Source organism: Cryptotermes secundus, unplaced genomic scaffold (genome assembly GCF_002891405.2).
Source record: "Cryptotermes secundus unplaced genomic scaffold, Csec_1.0 scaffold779, whole genome shotgun sequence".
Taxonomy (NCBI): Eukaryota; Metazoa; Arthropoda; class Insecta; order Blattodea; family Kalotermitidae; genus Cryptotermes; species Cryptotermes secundus.
The window spans coordinates 466,896-488,864 of NW_019737096.1; the positions used below are offsets into that span (position 1 = coordinate 466,896).

General features: G+C 41.7%; 1 protein-coding gene across 2 annotated transcripts in view; it reads right to left on the bottom strand.

Moving 5' to 3' along the window:
• Positions 1 to 11,561, bottom strand: part of LOC111870193 (calcium-activated chloride channel regulator 1) — a 471,960-nt gene extending 460,399 nt beyond the window's left edge. Inside the window, exons 1-2 of one of the 2 annotated variants that reach the window (XM_033753707.1) lie at positions 11,216 to 11,561; positions 6,584 to 7,083 (exon numbers count right to left, since the gene is read on the bottom strand). The gene's annotated coding sequence lies outside the window, so the exon portion shown is untranslated. Of the gene's footprint in view, positions 1 to 6,583; positions 7,268 to 11,215 lie in introns of both variants that reach the window. The other variant, XM_023862281.2, reaches the window with a different exon arrangement.
• Between the last annotated feature and the right edge of the window lie 10,408 nt (positions 11,562 to 21,969).

Sequence of the window (21,969 nt, forward strand, 5' to 3'; positions counted from 1 at the left end):
GGAGAAGACGTAAGAAGATGCTGGATGACCTTGGGGACAGAAGAGGATACTGTCATTTGAAGGAGAAAGCTCTAGATCGCATTAAGTGGAGGATTTGTTTTGGAAGAGACTGTGGACCAGTCGTCTGACAGATTACTGATGATGATGATGATCTTAAAAACCAGGACGACGGATAAAATTCGAAAACCCAATATCTCTGTGTGATATACACCATCGTCAGAATCCTATAGTAACTAAGAGAACGGAGAATTTGATATCAAGCAACCCGACGAACATTGTGGTGTGCGTCGGAACAACAGATACATCGTACATCTGCTGTTAAAGCTATGAGAGCTTCTACTGCTGGTGTTTAGATTTGTTGTAGGAAATTTGTTGTTCAAGATAGAACACTTTTTCTTATAGAGACAGCTGTCTCACCATATCTTTAATTGGAAGAAGAAACGATTATATGTTTGACATAAAATTATTATCTTTAAAATCTGAGAAACTCTTATACACGTTAACCACACGGTACCTAATACTTGTACAAATACAAATATACCATANATAAAACTTGTCTTCTGTTTTGTCTGTCTGTGAAGATACAAGGGGCTGTGTGATACTAATAATACTTTGATAATTAGAGTTGTCACAGAAGGTAGGCAATCGGAAAGATAGACGCGGGAAAGAGCAGAATTTATTATAATGCAGGACTATAGGGCGTTCAATCAAGGAGGCAACTTCGCAACACCGTTGACTGGGCCCAATATTTCTCACAGATTGCTGCTGTAACTGTAACTGTTACGGCGAGCGTTTATCAGCGCTAATGACTCATTCTGCTATCAGCAGTTACAGTAGCAATCTGTGAGGAATGTTGGGCCGGGTCAGCGGTGTTGCGAAGTTTCCTCCTTAACTGAACGCACTGTATTAAACATAGAAATTGGTGCTGTCACGTCAGAATAATTCCTCTTAGAGGAACAGAAACAGAATACAGTGCCATAAAGTTTCAACCGGACCGGACCGGACCGAACAGAAACGTGTAAGACATGAAAGAGGTACAATACATGCAGGCTTTGAGGTTTACACAGCAGTGACTATGAAGAATGCCGTTTTCTGGGATGTGGCACCGTGTAGATTTTGTGTGAACCGATGTTTCGGAGGAATGTATCGCCTCCAACTTCAGGGTAAAAAATCCACGAACGAGGATCCAGAGTGAGCAGGTGGCTCGCGGATTTCTCTACCCTGAAGTTACGTATACTCTGCCGAAGATCAAGCATATTCGTAAGAGATAAAACCATATTCTCGTCAGAGAGGGTGTTACATAAGGACTATGACGACGAGGTTTCAGTTGAAAACATCTCTGGTCGTGATCCTCAAGGTACTTGACGCCAAGACAAACTGATTAGCGGTAAACCGCCGTCGTAAAGTACATCTGACTTGGGAGCCAGTCGAGAATTGACAGCTACAGTTGAAGTCGGCAATTGGAAGCCAGATTAGTCCAACCCGGGAACTAGTAACTGAAGGAAATACCAGCTGCAGACAGTGGCTAGAGCATGACGCTGCCGTGAGATGGTCGCCACCCCTCTAGGACGTGAGCCCAGGAGCACAGGAAAGTCCGCTCGCTGTTGGAAGTCGTTACCAAGCAACGTAACTGAGGACACAAGTCTGTGTGTGACAGTGAGATGCGAAGTGTAATCGCGAGCTGTATAATGGTGCGTTGAATCCAATAGTCAATCCAAACCTGTCTATCATTACTCAGTCACATATTACCTTTATCCAAGAGTAACGGGCCATGCCTAGTTATCTGATAATTTACACCATACCATAGACATCGAAGCATGTTTTTCACAGTCTTAAATCATGCCAACATGATTCTCAGTTGAATCATGTCATGTAGAAAATATATTTAGTGTAAAAGTGAAGGAATTTGTCTATTATATTAGTTTCGCAAAAATTAATAGCAAGATCTCTGTCGTGTGTACACAATATTTCCAGTTGCTTTAGTGACCTTAGACCGCCTCTGTGATCTAGTGGTCAGAGTTCCTGGCTACAGATCCAGAGGTTCCGGGTTCGATTCCCGGCGCTACAAGATTTTCTGAGAAGTAGAGGGTCTGGAACGGGGTTCACTCAGCCTCATGAGAATAACTGAGGAGCTATATCAAGGAAATAGCGGCTCCGGTCTACAAAACCGTGGCCGTGTGGATTCGTTGCTCTGACCATGAGACATTCTCTATCCGCTGAAGTTGGCACTAACTTCGCCGACAAGCGGCGGTCGCTCAGTCGGTATAGTTCGCTTGCGGACTTAAACCACGGAGTTTATGACCTTATGACGATATTTATAGAAATGTACGCGTATAATTGCTCAAAAGTGATCGATAGGAACGTGAGATCCAATTCAGTAATTTACCTTCCCCTTCGCTCGCGACTGTAATAAGTACAATTTAACAGAGCACTTAGACTACCAGACATGCAATAGGAAACCGTCTATCTATGGCTTTACAGTTCTTTTTTGGACCTTGGTCGCTTTTTTCTGTTTCTTAATCCTATACACAGTCGGTACGACTCCTTGGACGGGGGATCAGCCCGTCGCAAGGCTGCTACCTACACGTACATACAGAACAACACCAACAAATAATAAACGCACACAGATATCCATGCCTTGAGTGGGATTCGAACACACGATCCCAGTGTTCGAGAGAGCGAGGACAGTTCATGCATTAGGCCGCGCGGCCACTGGGATCGGCTCCGACAGGAAACAGTTCCAGCAAAATAAACATCACTGTAGAAAAGCATAGTCATAATTGTCGATGTTATTTGTCCTATTCTCATGTAATGAGACTCAGAAAGCTCTGTACGTTTGATGAGAGCTCTTACAGGCCTAAACACAATACAAACACAATACAAACACCTACTAGCTTCATTGGAAGCTTGAGAGTAGTCTACTGTGTGCTACACTGACGGCCTCATAAAACCATCATCATCTTAGATTCTTGATTTCCCCGAACATCTCCATTTTGCCGTCAGGCTTACAGTCCAATGTAAATATGACTTTCTGTTAGTGCCCCAACCCCACATCGGGATCTTCACAAAGGACCCGCAAGGCGGATACTAGCAGCAGAGAGAGAGAGATACTGTCACAGACCCCAGCCCGCGGTCGTCCCACTGATCTCTAACCTAAATAAGAGCATTTTTGTCAAACGAAATGTTTTTTGTTGTCCTATGTGTCTCGCTTGGCCAACGTAGGATGCATCCACCTAATAAGCGAGAACAGCCACTAGGACACTAATTAAACTCCACGCCCGGCCTGTCAGTTGCAGTCAGCATCGAATGGAAAGGAACGTGGAACTGCGGCATGTGGTTGTGACTTCTCTAAACGCAAAGGATTTCCCCGCACCGCCATTCTTAATTAAGCATGACGCCATGAAGACCTATGCGGGAGTGGAGGTATGGCTCTGAGCATTATTAATCTTAGTACTAAATGGAAGGGGGTTGTCAGTTTCGCGATCTCGCCGCGTTGACCTCGAATTAAGAGCCAGTGGTACTAACTGGTTAACGGTCTAGCTAAGCCCCAGAATTGGTCTGGGGAAGAACAAATTTTCTCCTCCTTCCAGAAATCGAACCCAGTTCTAACACCCCGTAACCTAGACACTACACAGACTGAACTATCCCGATTCCAGATTTCAAATTACTGTTTCGAATTTATCTAAAGAAGTTGAATGAAACATGAATTCCTATTCAAGACGAACGAGATTCAAACGAAATCTCTCAAAAACATGTGAAAGTGTTAAAACTCTATTCGTCTGCGTGTGTTTTTTTTTAAGAACAGAAATGTAATTCAGTGCGGGAACTGCGTCGTTGATTACATATCCTGAGGCCGTTTATCGTCCTTTGTCCGACTGGCTCTCCGCGGTGAAAAGAAAGAAGGAAACGGGAACGAGAAACATGGTGAACAAACAATACACACAAAAACTGCACAACAGAATTATTCAGGATGAATCAGAAAGTACTGCACACAGAATGCTTACACGGTGGCTAAGCTATACAATCTTTTATTCTTCACTTTCCTCCGTAACATAAAGCTGAATTTGAATGTTCAAATCTGGTTTGGGTGGGTCACGCGAATAAACAATGTTAATACATTCAAATGCGTCCTTAACATTTGCCGAGAAACCACAATGCGTTGACATAACGTTGCAAAATCATCGCGGTTCATTCAATTTGGAAAAGAAAAAATGCGTGTAATTTTGTAAGTCTCTTCGTATTTGGATGTAGATTTAAACTTAAATATTATGTTCCCGTCATATGGGAAAGAAGTATGGAGACGCGGATGAAGATAAAGGACGGAAAACACAAAGGAAGTTCTCTCTATAGAGTTCGGTGAAATTCAGTAATTGCAAGTACCAATAAATCCTAAAAATAACTTGAATTCAAGCCTTAAATACACTCCCAATCAGTTGTACGAGTCTAGTTCCGTTCAAAGTATAAACTGCTTGATGGGTTCAATTGTTTGCTGCTCACTCCATTATCCATGTCTCATGTGTCTACCTACAATACAATTTCCAGGTAGACTGACACAAATTAGGCTATTTAGATCACATGGTATCAGAGCAACGGTGAAACAAGATATCATTAAGGCATAGCTTGATGGTTACTGGCTGTATTATTTAATCCATACTCAAATGAAAATTAATTCTTTCCTCGGTTAATTTTCTCTAAATAATTCTAACAGCAAAACTACTTCTTCGCTTTTACTTAAAAAGCAGTGATACGTTCCCTAAAGATTCGTAACAAATTATCCAGGAACTGACACTACTTAGTAGCAAAGTATTCACTTCCAAATTTCTCACTAAATATTCAAAACTTCTGTGGAATGTAGCAAGTAGCTTTAGGTGAAACAAATAAATGTTTTTGTTGAAATATGTTTCTTTGATTTTATTATTTCATAGACACCAAGAAATGTTTTATATGCTTGAAGTGACATTAAGCTCTCTTTCAAGTGTGCAATGATCATATGTACTAACTGCTGTTGTCGGCCGCGCCATAGCTCAAGCGGTTAGTCACTGGCTTCCCATCGCGGCGGCCTGGGTTCGATCCCGGCTCTGGTCAAGTGGGATTTGTGGTGGACAAAGTGGCGCTGGGGCAGGTTTTCTCCGAGTACTTCGGTTTCCCCTGCCAATCTTCATTCCACCAATTGCTCCACAATCACCCTCACCTATCATCTGCGGCTGGTACAATAGGCCAGAAGTGGCCACAGTACAAGGGACTTAGTCCCAGCCCACTAGCAATAAAAAAAACTGCTCTTGCCCAGTTGTACGAGGGAGAGTCAGTAAATGGGTCACAAACGGAAGTAAAGCAGCTGTAATGGACGTAATAGGTTTTCTATGTGTATCACTAGGTAGCAGCATAGTACAGATCAACGACAGTCTAGGTAGCAAAAGCGCATGCGCATGTTCAAAGACACGTTTCAACAGTCAGAATGGTGAACATTCAAGTGTATACTACCGAAGATCATATTTCTGTTGTGCGTTTTTTGTGCGCAAATGGACTCGATGCAAAGGATACTCGTAAAGAAACATTTCCTATTTTTTATGGAAAGTGTTTGTCACGTAAAACGGTTCACAGCTGGGTTGAGAAATTCTCTCAAGGACGTTCGAAAGTCGCAAATGATGCCCAGCCAGGTCGCCCTGTTGAGACTGCGACAGAAGTAACTGTGCAGCGGGTGGAAGAGTTGATTCGAGCTGACAGGAGGACAACAACAGACACTGTAGCAACTGAGCTTGATTGTTGCCATGGTTTAGTACACAGCATAATGCATAATCGTTTAAAGTTTCGGAAAGTGTGCGCATGGTGGGTGCCCAGAGAACTGAAAGATCGATAAAAATGAACCGAAACGTTCTGCCCTTGCAACGTCTCTTAGCGGTATGCAGATGAAGGAGAAGATGTGCATAACAGGATTGTTACTGGGAAACAATCATGAGTGCATCACTACCAACCCGAATCAAAATGTGTTTCAATACAACTGAAACATCCCAGTTCACCTTCAACCAAAAGTTTAAGATTAAGAGTACGCCATCAGCTGGGAAGGTTATGCTTTCCGTGTTTTGCGATTCTCATGGAGTACTGTTAGCACATTTTCAGAAGCGTGGTGAAAATGTGAATTCTGCATTGTGCTGTGAAGTTCTGTTGAAGCATCGGGATACAATTCGCAGGACACTTCTTGGCCAACTGACAATGATAATGCTAGACCCCATACAGCCCGAGCAACCCGGGAGAGAATTCATAAACTGCAGAGGGAACTTATTAAACTTCCGCCTTACAGCCCGGACTTGGCCTCTAATGACTTCGATCCATTTTGCAGCTAAAAAAAAGAAAGAAAGAAAGACAAAAAGTTCCACCTTGGTGGTAGAATTTTCGCTGATGACGAAGAGACTGAAACGCGGGTGACTTATTTCCTGGCTCTCACTCACACATATTCTTGTATGGAAATATACACAAACCGTTTGAACTAAATCACCGTAAATACCACAATGGGCCAACCCTTAACAGCAAATATCCATTAACTATGCTAATTCCTATTATATACGGTATCTTGTACACTACTCACGGTTGTCGCTCGTACTGCCACGTCCCAAGCTCGAAGTCCTGCCTCGCATGAGAGCTTCTGTGTTCACCGGAACGCTGACTACAACTACTGGCGGCACATGAAGTTGCTCCAGTCACAAAGATGGTGACAAACACAGTCACAACAAAGTTTCTTCTTCTTAAAGCAATGAAACAGTTTGTGTTACAGCGTGACAGCAATTGGAAGTTCACTGAGAGTTCAAAACGCGGTCCCAGTCTGAATAATGATAACACACACTGTATTAACTCCAAGGTGGAGGCAGTAGGTTCATCCGAAAGGACGGTAACGAACCACCAGATTAAATGGCGTCACATAAAATAATACAATAATCTTCATAGTCACTGTCGTGAGACACACGTTGCTGCATATTTTATTAAACTGAAGCAATCAGCGAAACTGACGTGAATTTCAAATGCGTGGCTTGGCAAGTGCATGCTAGCATTGCGTTCGCATTTCCATGAAAAGAAAATCTCCACAGTGGTCTGCGATAGATGATTTATGTGCAGAATTCCATCATTAACACAAAGAAATTAGCTTAGTCGACGAATATCAACATTTTAAAACAGCGGGTCATACAGTTTGTGCTCATGGAATAATAATTTGTACTGTACTATAAAAACACGTTTTAATGTTCATGTAGTTAAAGTCGAGTTCATTTACACAGTACTGTAAAAGCAAGGGATCAATAAAGCGTACATACAGGTAGCCGAGTAAATTGAAAAGTGAGCGTTCGACATTTGCCTGGCTTTCGTCCCTGCAGTCTGACTCTATAAATTTTTAATATCGATTTCAAATATTTTTCATGATACATAACTGAGAGTGCAATGCGCTGGAATGAAATTCAAACCGAATAGTTAATTACACCGTTTCTGAATTGTAATTTCGATTTGTCCCGCTATGCCTCCTACCGGACAGAAAGGTTCATCATGAAATGAATCAGTTTACTGATGGATGAATTACTCGTGTAGGTACCTCGTACTGTAACAATAGCAGACTAATGAAGTTTAAAATGTCCAAGAATTAATGAGACACCCAGCTTGGCGAACATGATATAAATTGTTAATCCACAATTTCATTAAATAAATAAGATTTTCGGATATCTTTGCAGTTACATAAATCGGAGTGTCTGGCACCGGAGCACTTCATTCTATTTTTCCCCCCTTGGCACTACAGCGCCAGTGGGCCCAGGCCTACCTCCATGAACTTCCGTTCACTTCGGTTTCTCTAGATCTTACACGTTCGGTAGGACTCCTTGGGCGGGTGATCAGCTCGTCGCAAGGCCTCTACCTGTACACAAACACAGAAAAACGCGCACACACAAACTAAACATCCATGCCGTGAGTGGGATTCGAACCCACGATCCATTCAACGGGTCATGCGAAAATGCAGAATATTAGCCAGAACAAGTACAAACCGTTATGTTAGCAATCACAGGTTCGGCAACGTACGGAACAAAGAAGAAACCACAGGCAGAAGAGGGAAGAACTAGTATGTTGATCTTGCATAGAGCACAAATAAACCACAACCAGAAAAAGTAAGTAGAATTTTTATATTTGTTATCCAATAAACCATCTGTAAATTCACGTGTGTTGCAAATCACGTGTTGTTGGTTAAACAGGCCTACAAATAGACTGTTGTGCCTAAAAATAAATTCATAGTTTTGTGGCTCGTTTGGACCGCCTCTGTGGTCTAGTGGTGAGAGTTCATGACTACAGAACCAGAGGTCCCGGGTTCGATTCGCGGCGCTACCGGGTTTACTGAGAGGTAGTGGGTCTAGAACGGGATTCAATCAGCCTCATGAGGATAACCGATGAGCTATTTCAAGGAAATAGCGGCTCCGGTCTAGAAAATCGAGATTAACGGCCGTGGGGATCCGTTGAGCTGACCATGCGACACCCTCTATCCGCTACAGTTGGCACTAACTTCGCCGACAAGGGGCGGTCGCTCGGTCGGTATAGTTCGCTTGCGGACTACAGGCCACGGAGTTTTTGTGGCTCGTTTATCACATCAATAAAATAATCTGCAAGACTTCGGACAGCCCAAATTTCCTCAGTGCGGAAATTCGAATATCTGACTTGCATTAGTCTACTTGGCTCTCATGGTTAGGGCAAAGCTTATACTAAAATATACCGAACAGGTCAGAGTGGCAGTAACGCCCCAGACTTGTATTCGAACGTACTGCATTTCGAATATCGACCGAAATATCAGTTATCTTGACTGAAGTTTTCCCTGGTTTACCTCAGTCCCTCCAGGCAAAGCTGGGACAATATCTCGAACAGGACACAACCGGTTTCTTTCCGATTCTTTCCAATTTATTATTTACCGATCATCATATTATTTAGTCCGACAGCGTCGTAGAATAAATCAGCTGTCCATATAACAGGCCGTGAAGGGCCATAGGATTGTGAGACGTCGAGGCTCCCACATTTTCTTTGGCGGTAAAGTTGTCAGCCTTACGCGCCGTCCGCCCTTTACCCCACAGAAAGATTCCTGTTACTCATTTCTGTTAGAGGCTGAGTCGACTCCAGGGCCATGGTGCGGCTGAAAGGATTAGGTCAGTTGAAAGGACTCGAACCCGCGACCTTCGGCTAGCAGCATAATGCCTCAACCAACTACGCTACCGCGTGCCCCATAAATCACATAAAGAACTTTTCCAATATCACAAATAAACTCAATGATACACTTCCTTTCTTTTTAGAGTTATGCTACAGAATTTAAAGTTCTATAACTACCAAAATTCAGCACCAAATTTATTTCTCCCCTCGGAACGTAACAGCCTGTTCAAAACTGTTAGCAGAAGTATGCAAAAGAACTTAACCATATAAATCCTGATCACATATCCATCCCATGATTACTAAGTTCATTGTGGTCTAGTATGTTCAGCGCCTTACTACACATCACATAGGTTCAAACGTTCCAAATATGTCTTAGCAGCAAAAGAATGGTCTGTTTCGGTAGACTTGTTTTCCAACCTCCGCCAAACTCAGACAACTGTGAATGGAGCTTTCAGAGTTTTATCCAGTCCCTCCAGACGAATGTCGATACAGAAACACAGGGAGTAAATGCATCTCACATATTTAATTAACACAATTTAACCAAACCTAGGAATGTTTAGCTCCATGTATTAAATACACAACCTGCAAAGTAAATAAAATGAGCCCCAGAAGATGATGTTATAAGCATTAAACATGCTGGGCCTTCAGAATATAACATTGCTAACTGTAATTTGTGATGAATATATCTGAGAATGGTATACATTGTGCAACGCAATGGCATGCAATCTAATATGAACATATCCTCTTTTTAAACCAATTCCACTGAGCTGAGTGCTCTTAAGAAGCAAAAAACTGGTCACAATATTTTTCAGCATTCTAAGGAACCCAGGAATTAATTTTGGTGCTCACAGAAGCCAGCCAATGGTCCACATACAGGGCCAGACGAATCCAGTCAGTATTGTCTCATCCTTTTTCCTTTAATATCAATTTTAAAAACATCCTTCCACCTACACGTAAGTGTTCCAAGTTGTCTCTTGCATTCAAATTTGCAACCAAAATTTTGAATGCATTTTTCAACCCACCTACAATTGTCACAGGATCATACACCTCATCATTCTTGGTTTGATCACCTTAATATGTTAAAATAAATAATGAATTTCCTCATTATGTAAGTTTCTCCATCCACATTTCCCTCTAGGATAGGTCCTTATAGCCTCCCTAGGCACAATAGATCACTGTGGTCGAAGTGCAAGGGCCAAGAAGGCCCACCCCTTGTACATTCATTCATTATAGTCTCCCAAGCATCTGTTCCTAAACATCTTCATTCTATGCTTTTGTATGAGGAGTAAAAGATCAAGTTTTTCATACCCATACAATACAAGCAAAATTATAGCCTGTGTATTTAGTCTTCAGATTTATACACAGACGAAGATTCTGAGTGAATTGTGGAAAGCGTTCCCTGAATTGAATATGTTCTTAATCTGTTTTTGAATTCAATTTTCATTTGTTCCTATGGTACTCAAATATCTTAATTTTGCCATTTCTTTTTAGAGATTTATTAATATCCATAATTACAACCGAAATAATTTCAGCAGTTCCATTTGCCACACTTCTCAGATCGAGTATATGTTTTCGAAGTTGGTCTTGTCTGACATTTAAGTATTGTATTACGAACATTCTGTGCAGAAATTAAAGAATATTACTGACAGAACAAGTGTGTGTTTTATTATCATGAGGCCTGATCACAATATTTGAGCACATGCAACATTCGTTTCAATTTAATAATTTCTTATAAGGTTCTTTCTTATTGCTAATGGGGTTGGCCTAAGTCCATTGTACTGTGGCCACTTCTGGCCTATTGTACCAGCCCCAGATGATAGGTGAGGGTGATTGTGGAGCAACTGGTGGAATGAAGATTGGCAGGGGAGACCGAAGTACTCGGAGAAAACCTGCCCCAGCGCCACTTTGTCCACCACAAATCCCACTTGACCAGATCCGGGATCGAACCCAGGCCGCCGTGGTGGAAAGCCGGCGACTAACCGCTTGAGCCATGACGCGGCCAAATTTGGAGGTAACTATGAATTCACAAGTCCACGATCTTGTAACTGATATGACGTACCTGTGGTAAGTTACTCTTCCTTCAGTGGCATGAAATATATCACCCAACTCAAAACCATTTAGCACAAATTTTGTATTCATGTCAGAATAACTCGATGTACTTTGCACGGCGGGTTCGAAATATAAATGTGATTTAGATTTAGAAGAAATACCCACAATCGGCAGAATAAACGCAATGTCCCACATTGTACATTATCATTCTACCCCTTCATTACATTGTCCTCTTTCGAAACGCACATTTCTCCACATTTCTAACGTCAGTTTACACCTTCGTTTAACAGTAACTGGGTTTTATTAGTTACAGGTATATATGTAACGTAATAATTACAACAGCTCACGTTTATATTTTATAAAAAATAAAACTATTACTTCGAAACAAGCACGTGACATCACTGAACAGATAAAAAACACTGTACATGAGAAATAACTATTGCATGATGGAAGTTGCGCGCAACTTGCTTTAAGTGTTGCCAACTTCGTCATTAAGAATCTAGGGTACTACTAGGGTACTACACCAGGCCGCGCCATAGCTCAAGCGGTTAATCGCTGGCTTCCCACCGCGGCGGCCCGGGTTCGATCCCGGGTCTGGTCAAGTGGTATTTGTGGTGGACAAAGTGGCGCTGGGGCGGGTTTTCTCCGAGTACTTAGGTTTTCCCTGCCAATCTTCATTCCACCAAATTCTCCATCATCATACACACCCGGGGCAGGTACAATAGGCCAATAAGTGCCCGACGTGCCGAGTGGACCCAGCTGGACTCCACCCCCACTATGCGAAAATATAACTACACCAATATGAATGAATATAAAATGAAGACTGAATTTTTCAGCATGTTTCAAGTAATACTACAGTTTCTCATTCTGAGCAGGTAACCATGTCATATAGAATTAACAAATTTGAAGAAATACAGTGAACGCAAAGGCACACTTGATATATACAATCACGAGCACACCAGCGAAATACAGAAATAGCCGCACTACATAAACATATGAATAGGAAAAACATCAAAAATGAAAGGAAAGTAATAGAAGAAATTACATTTGATTCGTGCGCTGTGCAATAGGATTCCTCACATAAGTGCTGCCTGTAGATGGCCTTATGAGGCCGAAACATGTAGCATTATATTAATAGATACATATTTTAATATTTTAGTGGTTTTATATGACATCTTGACGACCTCTGTGTGACATTGAAGTGTGAATCAATTTGCATTACAGACGGAACATTTGATAGAATATAAATGGATGATTCTGTTTAGCGAAAGATCCGCTGGTTATTTTGAAAATAAAAAATAAACATAGCATTTCACTCTTTCGGCAAAAGTACCGTTATTTTTCGTGTTAAAGGTAATACTGCAGTACCCAGTGTGCCATAAACGGCTAAATGGGTTTACATACGTATCATTGAAATAAAAAATTCAGGAGGTGTGGTCTAAGTCCTTCATTAAACACTGTATAATTATAAAGTAAGATTAAAGAGAACAGGAATTTCAAAATTTGTGGGACGTATGGAAGAAACAAGAAATCGACAATAAAGTTTTTATTGAAAAATCTCGACGGAATAGACGTGTATGCATATAGCTGTAGAAGTGAGGGAAATTTTAAAATTGATCTTTAAAAATGGGTGAACTAGTACTGTAGGATACAGCCAAACGCGAACTTTATGACGTCAATGATGACGCTTTTAGATTCTGTAATAACAGGAAGAAAGCGTATCAATTTAAATTATTTTTGAGAAGGAAAGTCATACTTTTATTTTTAGATTATTTAACAGATTTAACAGATTATATAAGACTAAATGACACATGAAGATAACTGTGAGGGCAGGCAGATATGGATTGGTACAGAGGCTGCCGTGAACAACTGACTGATTGAATAACAGGCTTACATAACCAAAAACTCGATCAATACCTACAGTCGAAACTGTTTATGCACACACATGTAAATATTTTAAGGGCAGTATACTGCATAATTCATTCACAAATTAATTTTTTATATAACTGAATAATGTAACTTGTTTGCATTAACGGGCGAACGAAACCGGCCAGCGCTTTATTGTGTTTTCGTACGGAAAATTGTAAATGTGTCACCCTGGACGACAAACAATCTGAACACGATTATAACTTCAAATCTAACCTGCCCTTTGACGTCGGTCCGTACGTTCGCTTTATGATCAGGGGAGAAATAAAATAATTCCATTTTTATTATTATTACTTAACGACATTTTCAATTACCCAAACTGTATATTTTCCGGTTCATAAGATGCATGGTATGTTAGACAAATAAATGTCTGGGTAAAATAAAAGTAAAGCTATCCATGTAACAGGCCTCGGAGGCCCACAGGGTTGTGAGACATCGAGGCTCCCACATATTCTAGGCAATCGGATCACAGATGTCGGTGAGGTTGTCAGCCTTAGGCGCCGGCCGCTCTTTATCCCCAGCAACATTCCTGGTAGTCATTTCTGTTAGAGGCTGAGTTGACCCAAGGACCATAGTGCGGCTGGAAGGATTAGGTCAATTTAAAAAAAAATGACCCCATTTAGGAAGGGGAAATTTATTTATTTTTCTAATACGCATCTGTGTATTAGACGCACTGCAATATTTAGGATCATTTTTCTGTGGAAGAGTCTGCGGCTTAGACACCAGGAACTACTGTATCTCATAGCAGTGAGTAGTTGGTTGAGGCACTGTGCTACAAGCCGGAAGGTCGCGGGTTCAAGTCCCGATTAGGTCATTGGATTTTTTTTTTCAATTGACCTAATCCTTCCAGCCGCACTATGGAATATTCTTGGAGGTAAAGGGCGGCCGGCGCGTAGGGCTGACAACCTTGCCGCCATCTATGAGCCGATTATCTAGAAAATGTGAGAACCTCAATATCTCACAACCCTATGGGCCTCTACGGCCTGTTACAGGGATACCTTTAACTTTTTTACTTTAATAATAGTGAGTGACTGGATGATTAGTGCATACAAATTGGAAGGGATGTAGAATGAATCTGTTGTCACCTACTTCAAGGCGTTATCACGGGATCTACCTCGAAGGACTGAGAAAGAAAGTCATGGAAATCTCAGTCAAAATAACCGATTTTTGGGCACAGAGATTTGCATCCGGATCTTTACTTGTACGAGGCAGGAGTACGAACCGTTTCTCCTGCCGACAACTCTGATAAACTAACACAACGATTAAATTCAAATAACAAAGAGCGACTTTTTGCGAAACAAAAGAAGAGCTGCAATGCCATCTCCTCACTTTGTGCAGATCATAAACTTTAGCCGGTAAATGAGCCAGGCCACCCCCGCGATTGTAACGAGAAAAGTAATGTATGAACCTATTTAAAAGCCTGGAAGAAATATGCACCACTTTCGAGTACACTCCCTCCTGCAGCCACTACAAATTGATAGATGAGGGTAGGGCTTTACTTTCATGCAACAGTATTACAAGTATTTTATTTGGTCCGTTTCAACTCACGCCAACAAAACAGAACCACATGGGGTGCTGGCGCCTTGGTCCAGTGGATTTTCTACATTATCTCTTTATCTTTGAAAATTAACATGAAGTGCCAAATAAAGCAAGGAATTCTTGCACTCTTACTCTAATCTTTTTAATTAACCCGAAGGCACGGGATATTTTGAATCAGGCCGTTAACTATCAGCTGACCCCAAAATTCAATGTTGTTATGGAACCCGAAAATTCATTGCTGTCAAAAGGACGCTGGACCCTGTCCTGGTTCAGTGCAATCCAGTACACATCCTCAAATATTTCCCCAAGATTCATTTAGTGTTATCCATCTACGTCTCTCTTACTCAGCTGCTCTCTTTTCTGAGGACTTCCAAGCAAAAATTTTAATGCATTTACATCGTATTGTTCTACATGCTTGCTGCTTGCCTTATCCAGTACAGCCTATTCGATTTAGTTAGATAAACAGTATAATTATGAACTTCATCATATAATATTAAATTGCCACAAGTTAACTGTTGGGGCGGCCGTACACCAACTGCGCCAAGACAAGCATCAAGACATGAGACAAAAGTCGCAGTCTTACTTCATTCGTGATTGGTCAGCATGAAGCTGACGTCAGCAACATGACTCAGATCGGTGTGAGGCGGTTTTCATAATCTCATTCGTTACAACTGTGCTCCCTTCTTTGCGTCATGTCGCAGACATCGTGTCTTCACTGTTACATGTCTTGACGCATGCCGGTGTGCGGCCTACCTTACACTTCATATTCTGTTACGGAATAAGACAACCAATACGTATACTTACTTAGTTACTCATGGAGCTGAGCCCTTCTGAAGGAGCCGCCAATTCTGCAGCTACTCAAGAATTTCCCAGCATTTTATGGAACCCGAAGGTAAATTACCGAGTTCACAAGAGCCCTCCACTGGTCCCTATGCTGAGCCAGATTACGCAATTCACACCATCCCATCCTATCTCTCTAAGATCCATTCTAATATTGTCCACTCACCTACACCTTGGTCTTCCCTGTGGTCTCTTTCCTTCTGGCTTTCCCACCAATATCCTATACGCATTCCTCGCCTCCCCCACTTGTGCTACATGACCTCCCAACCTCATCCTCCTTGACTTGATCATTCTAATTATACTTGGAGAAGAGTACAAATTATGAAGCTCCTCATTATGCAGTTTTCTCAAACCTCCTGTCACTTCATCTCTCTTCGGTCCAAATATTCTCCTCAATACCCTGTTCTCAAACACCCTCAGTCTATGTTCCTCCCTTAAAATCAGAGACCAAGTTTCACACCCATTCAGAACCACAGGCAAAATTATAGTTTTGTATATTCTAATTTTTATGTTTCTGGACAACAGATGAGAAGACAAAAGGTTCTGGACTGAATGGTAGCAAACATTACCCGAGTTCAATCGCCTCTTAATTTTCTCCTGAATCAGGTTTCGATCTGTTATCGTTGTTCCCAAATATCTGAACTGTGCCACATTTTCAAACCATCTGTTTCCTATCTTTATATCATGATTTTACCCTGCATTTTGTTGACGAGACAGCAACATATACTTAGTTTTCTCTGTGTTTACTTCTAGACCAACCTCTTTACTTGCGTCAATTAAAATACGCATAGCAAGCTTTATTAAAATGCCTGAGTTACTGTAAATACCTTACATGTTTCTCTTCCTCTGTTCTATTTTATCGAATTTCTTGATCACCCTAACATTAATGTGGGCCTATGTAATACTGTCAGAGATAAAATCTGCAAGCACATCACATGCATGAAGAAATCATGTGAATCACACAATTTCAACGGACAGTCTCGTTAAAGAAGAAACTGCAAGTACAGGAATAGATATATAAGGACAATATTATAATCTTTCTTAGAGAAATATGCTGGGATACTGAGGAATGGCTTGAAATGACTCAAAGATTGGATCCAACAGTCACCGTGATAACAGCAGAAAATACTTCGTTCAGCTAAATGACTACTGATCCCTCACGAGAGGACACTATACAATGGGGTCTATCAGTCAGTTATTCAGTCTGTTACTGTGTTAGTCCGCCCCGTGTGGAGGCGCGTTAGAATACCTCTACCGCAGGCCTTCGAGTCGTCGAAGGCGACGGAAAGGTAACCCGGTGCCTGGGTGTGTAACTGGGCCACCCTGTCACTGGGGGACATAAATACAGAGACCTGGTCCTCCAGGTTGGGGGTTTGAACAAAAAAACTGACGACTTTACTCTGTAACAAAAAAAAAACTGTTACGAAATCCAAAGACGTGAAAGCTGGATGGTCTTATTTAATGGACAAATCTAGCAGAATCTTCTAAGGAAGTATACTCCGTGGCCTGTAGTCCGCAAGCGAACTACACCAACCGTGCGACCGCCGCTTGTCGGCGAAGTTAGTGCCAACTTTTGCGGATAGAGGGTGTCACGTGGTCGGCGCAACGGATCCCCACGGCCGTTAATTTTCGGTTTTGTAGACCGGAGCAGCTATTTCCTTGAAAGAGCTCTTGAATTATCTTCGCGAGATTGAGTGGACACGTTCCAGACCCACTACTTCTAAGAAAATCTAGTAGCGCCGGGAATGGAACCCGGAACCTAATGATGTATAGCCAGGAACTCTGACCACCAGACTACAGTTATGATGACGATGTTTGTGTTATTCCGTCTGTTAGTTCCACAATCCGAACTTAAAAAAGTGTCGTCTATCCTTGAAGGACACTACAGTCAAGAAATTCTGCCTCGTGCGCTAAGAGGGTTCTCTAAGAGATCTTGTCGTTACAATAGATGATGAGGTTGCTGCCTGTCAATAGGGACCGCAGCGGTCACGACCCATGAATCTCGTTCTCATTTAAATCGTACCCGTTCGCTCCGAACGTGCTGAACATTAGGAGGACCCGGGTTCTGTTCCTCCCAGTAACGGCATTGTAAAGACGCTCAGATCATGATTCCAAAGCTGAAGTTTCCGAACAGTTTACCGTCCATGGTTATGTTACCATCCGAGAAGATATATTTTGAAGAAAGCAGTCTTCTAGGATTTGGCACCGTGTATATGTGGTGTTAACCAACGTTTCGGAGGAACGTATCGCCTCCATCTTCAGGGTAGAAGGAAAAGTATAAGAAATCCGCAAGCGAAGAGACCGTGAGAACCGGTAAAAGCAGACAGTCTGCTGAAGATGGAGGCGATACGTTCCTCCGAAACGTCGGTTAACACCACATATACACGGTGCCAAATCCCAGAAGACTGCTTTCTTCAAAATATATCTTCTCGGATGGTAACATAACCATGGACNCAAAGATATATTTTGTCTTAGCGACTGCCAGTTTTAATCTTAAACCCACTGGCTACCTTTCATGAAACACAGTAGGCAGACTGCCCTCCATTTACAATCTTCATATTCATACTTTAAATCATACCAAAACGACAGTCGTGAGAATTGTTTAGGTTACAGCAACATAAATGTTATTCATTCTGAGGTAATGAAGCTGTACATGGCGACAACTCTACAAAAAAGGGCTATACTTTACGAAAGCAGGAAAGAGCCCACTGACAGCCAAAAATATGTTGCTTTAATAAACAACTGTAGAGGTAAATGTGGCATATGTATCGTAACATGTTACAAGCATGACTACTTATTCTCTATAAGACAGGTAAAATTATGAAGGCGCTGACAAGAGACAGGGGATGGAGTTCGCACCTGCCTTCAGTAGGTCTATTTTATCTCCTTAACGGTTCGTCGCGGAAAATAGATTTTCAGATCATACACTTTCATTAAGGCGGTCACGGTAGCCGAGCAGTCTAAGGCATGTACTGTCTTTGCTCGCTTGGAAACCGGGATCGTGGGTTCGAATCCAACTCAGGGCATGGATGTGTGTGTGCGTTTTTCTGTGTTGGTGTACAGGTAGAGGCCTTACGACGAGCTGATTACCCGCCCAAGGAGTCCTACCGAATGTGTAAGATCTAGAAAAACCGAAGTGAACGGAGTAGTTCATGGATGTAGGCCTAGGCCCACTGGGGCTGTAGTGCCAAGGGGGGAAACACGTTCATTATATGGAGAAAATTACGACATTAAATAATTAATTCCTTGGGGTTGGGTGAGACAGGGTTCACTTGGTACGTCGGGCACTCTTTGGTCTATTGTACCAGCCCCAGATGATATATGAATGTGGAGCAGTCGGTGGGACGAGAATTGGCAAGGGAAATTGAAGTACTCGGAGAAAACCTGCTCCAGTGCCACTCTGTCCACAAAAATAATCCCACATGACATCAATTGGGTTCGAACCCGAGCCACCGCGGTAGTAAACCAGCGACGAAGAGCCTGAGCTATGTCACGGCCTTGCAACGACATTAGTCCACTTTTTTGTGTGGAAAATTTTCTGATCCATAAAATATACCACGGCTTTTTGTGCTTATCCTAAACTCATCTTACATGCACATAACAGTATACACGTATTTTAAGGACATCCATTGACTCTTTAATTTCATTTCCAAAAATTTCGAAAATCATCGCGTTTGCCAAAGGAACAGGTATCTGCTAGAAGATAGGTCACTTTTGCAGTGCCATAAATCTATTTTTTATATGGAAACTACTACAAAGGACACGCTTGTAGGTCACGAAACCTTTTCGACCACAAGTGCGAGTAGACAACTGAAGCTATCCAGACCACTGGTTCACTGAAAGCTTCCCCGTGCAGTGGAGACCAATTTGTTAGGCTGTACTAGCGATTTGTTGTTTTACACACTTTGTGGTGCGAAGCACCAGATGGCTCTCACCTCAGGGTGCCTGGCGTGAGAATGAAGTAAAAGGGCTCAAAGGTAAAGGGCGAACCAAATTGGAGGGCACCTAGTTCGGAAATCAAACAGATTGAAAATGTTTACTGTAAAAAACAAGAAAGAAATTACATTGCTTTTATATGACGATATATTTTTAAAGGCCAGAATATATTATGAATTAATAACGTGATGATTCGATCTCTGGAAAGTCACCGATAACAGTCAACATAATGATAAATTACAACCTGACTTACTGCGCTTGTATTTTGAGGTGCCTAGACCAGGGCCACACGGTAGCATAGCTGGTTGATGCACTATGCTACAAGCAGAAAGGTCGCGGGGTCGAGTTCCGATGAGGTCATTCTATATTTCAATTCACCTAATCCTTCCAGCCGCACTATGGCCCTGGGGTAGTCACAGCCTCTAACAGAAATGAATACCGGGAATTTTCATGGGTTGGTGGTGGTGGTGGTGGTGGTGGTGGTGGTGGGGGGTAAATGGCTGACAACATTACTTCGATCTGTGAGCCGATTGTCTAGATTCTCTAGAAAATGTGGGAGCCTTCACCTCTCACAACCCTATGGGCCTTCACGGCCTATTCAAGGGACAGATTTACCTTTTTAGGACATTATATAAATCTTAACAATTTTAATGACTTTAATATGGCCTTAGTAAATTTAAATACATGTGCATCGCTCTGAGGAATCCAAAGAAAAGAAAATCTTTTGCAGTTTAACAGAGTAATGAATGTACCCGCCAGTGTATGGATCAGGGCTCTTAAATAAATAATGACTCATTTATGCAGCTGAAATGAAGTTCTTTAGGCACATCGCGTGCTGCAGGAGAACTACGTTGGAAACCAAACAATCAAAAAGAAATAAAGATATTTGACATTCCAAATTAAACATCTGATTTCCAAACGTAGAAGTTTCACTAGTTGGAGGAAACAGGAAAAAGTAGACATGCACTATGTTTTATCAGTTCACATCAGAAGATGGGAAGATGAAGATATAAATACGCCATCAGGATGATGTAATAATCTAGCTTTGAATATAATATTCACTATAATCACCAATATTGCTTCTGAAAGATGACAGATAAGATTAATAAATTCCGCAAAGTAGCGATGTTCTTGCTATCGATATGCAAAAAAAATCGTATAGAATTTTTAGTTATAGGCTCATTTGCGTTCTATTGTTATGTAGAATTTAAATTACAATGGTTCATCATATATTGAGACCAGACGAAAGAGAAAACGTAGCATTTGCTTGGTCGTCATCTTGTTATCCAACGCACACGTGTCGGAAAACATGTTCCGCCTCTCATGAATGTAAGCCTCTGTGTTCAGACCGTATTCCGAAATGTGGACAAAGTCAGACACGTCCAGGAAACTCGCGATGTGATGACTGGGAGAATCTGCATGTCACTTAATAAAGAAAAACATTAAGAATTTCGGTGTCAGAATTGACAGGACATTTTTAAACTTCAGTTTTTTAAATACAGATACGTATTAACGACAACCCTATGGGCCCCCAGGGCCTGTTACAGGGATACCTTTACTTATTTACTTACTTTACTAATCTGCAGCGTACAGATTGGTAAGTAAGGACATATACTATGCTCTTTTCTTCTTTTGTGGACATATAAATTGAAGGTTTTGTAAAACACTCCGTAATGATGTACGAGCAGCCATAAAGGAGCCTCAGCATCATGCTCATACACCCTGCGGACAAGAGTGGTTTATATCTGAGTGCTGCAGCAAGGCTTAGCCAAGATAGCAGAGTTGTTCTTTTGGGTTCAACTACCAGATAGTAAAAGTGTGCTTAAATAATTAAGCACAATGTCGTGAAGGCGTATGAGGGAGTGGATGTACAGATCCACATTTTCTTGACCTCGGCAGTAGTTGGAAGTGAGAGGTTAGCTTCACGCTCTGGCTGCTTTACCGCCGGGAATAGAGCCCCCCGTACTCATTGAATAGGAGGCTGGTTGGGCCCAGGAACCGGTCTGGACGACATGGAGAAATGAAAATTCTTGCACCGTACCGGCACTCGAACTTCGACCCCTTGGTTATCCAGCCCGTAGCCAGTCTCTATGCCGACTGCACTATCCCAGCTACACTGCCAGGTAGTTATTTAATTACGTAATTATTGTCTGGGGATCACAAAGCAATATTTGCTCGAAATCAGTAGTACGAGTATGTGATATATATAAACTAAAAGAGGGGTATAAAATGGGAACATGATATTAACCTAATCAAAGCAGAGAAAAATTACAAATGGGGAAGAAGCGGGAGATTCAGATATAGGAACAGGATTCATTTAGAAATGTAACCACTTTAAATACTTCCGATTAATAACCAATGTTGGAATATGCGATAGAAATACTGAAAACAGAATCTCATGGAATAAAAATACATTTCACCACACAGTCGAAAGTATTCTGTTGCGTGCAGGTGAAAGCATACACTGACTGAAATGCTGAGGAATATAATGAAGCAGGTTTAATTAAATTAATGAGGACGTCT